This window comes from Fukomys damarensis, unplaced genomic scaffold (genome assembly GCF_012274545.1).
Source record: "Fukomys damarensis isolate Sample0158 unplaced genomic scaffold, DMR_v1.0_HiC HiC_scaffold_26, whole genome shotgun sequence".
NCBI classification, from domain to species: Eukaryota; Metazoa; Chordata; class Mammalia; order Rodentia; family Bathyergidae; genus Fukomys; species Fukomys damarensis.
Window position 1 is genome coordinate 669,568 of NW_022900938.1, and position 1,747 is coordinate 671,314.

A 1,747-nucleotide genomic window follows, 5' to 3' on the forward strand; every position below is an offset into this window, starting at 1 on the left:
CCCCCTCCGCATTGCCCGGTGTGCAGACGCCGCGCGCTGGGGTCCCGGCGACCCATATCGTCTGCAGGCCTGGTCCCCTCTTTTCTGCCGCGGAGCCCTGGAGACGGTTTGACCCCGTCGCCCGCCCTCTGCTGGGGACGTGGTCTCCACTGGTTCGCCTTTCTTTGGATTAATCTGCTCCTCCCGCGTCTGATCCCTGCGCCTCGGCTGTCGTCGGGTCCCCTGAGGGGTCTGTTCCTTCCCTGCACTTCCCAGTCGGCCCTGCCACACCCTGGTGTCCTCTCGGGTCACCTGCTGAATGAGGCGGCCGGGGTCTGCTGAGCCCGGATGCGCTTTCCGACTCGGGGAGCCCAGAGAGCCTGGCCTGCGGGGCTCTGCGGGAGGCCCAGGAGTCTGCGGATGGAGGGACGGTGGGGGCCCGGGTTAGGGTTCCCTGAGCCCAGCCACACTGCTGCGTCTCACTCGGGGCTGTGGATGGTTCTTCTGTCTGAATTAGTTTTTTTTTTACTTCTGAAATGTTAGGGACACTTTCACCAGTTATAGTACACAAATGTAGTCAGGCGCGCTCTTCTAAGCACTTGATGTGTTAGCCTCACTGAGCTTCGCCGGTACCACGATCGCCCCTGCTCCATAGATGGGAAGCTGAGGAGCAGAGGGCTCAGGGTCAGAGCGCGTTAGTAGAAGAGCTCGGTCTGAACCCAGGCAGGCCACCTCCACCACCGCAATGCAGGCCAAGCCACAAGATCTTACTTTTTTTTTTTTTTACTCACCTTATACTGGGTGCAGCCCAGTAGTGACAGAGGTGGCAGTCAGACCTGTTCCGTGTTTGCCAGAGTCCTCAATCCCATCACCCTTTTCTGGTACTATCTTGACAGGCTTCTGCTGTCCCCAGTTATATAGGACCTGTGCAACAGTTTCCTTCCTAACAATTTCCTGTCCGTTTCTTTACACTTCTGGAGTCATCTCGCCAAGAGTACAGTGCCCTCTCCCTTGTGCTTTTCATCCTCCCAGCTCATCGGTGTCTGGCTTTTGTTTTGGTGCAGGGGATCCAACCCAGGGCCTCGAGAGTGTTAAGTGCACTCTACCACTAAGTTGCACCCCAGGCCCACTGCAGTAGCTTTATTACCGTTCATTGTGGGGATTGCAGGAAGCACTTCTGGACAAAAAACCCAAAATTAGTTATTTAAACAAATTAAAGTATATTAGACATGTCTGTTTGGTTACTTTCACACATTACCTGACACCCACAATTTAAAGGAGGAAAGGTTTGTTTTGTTTGTTTTTTTTCGTTTTTGAAACAGTCTCACTATGCAGTTCAGGCTGGCCTTGAACTCACCATGTAGTCCGGGCTGGTGGTGACCTAGAAGTGATCCTCCTGCCTTAGTCCCATGTACTGGGATTACAGGTGTGCGTCACCTCACCTGGCACTGGCTTAGAGTTTGTAAAAGTTTCAGTCCATAGCTGGTCCTGTAAGACTTGAATAGGCTAAAGTGACTCCATGCTACTAGGCCAGACTGTGCTTCTTCATATGCTAATTGCTACCTTGGTTAACAGCCCGCCCAGGGGCAAATGGTTTGACAAAAGGTGACCCTAGAACATTTCCTGCATAAGATAAGCAATGTGTTTGCAGTCTTGTTCTGTGAATTCCCTGACTCTTTGTTTAGAAAAACCTTATAAAAAGTACCTCAGCCCCTGAGCAGTTGCCTCTCTGAGCCACCTGGCTCCGGGAGTGCCGTCTGGCCAGACT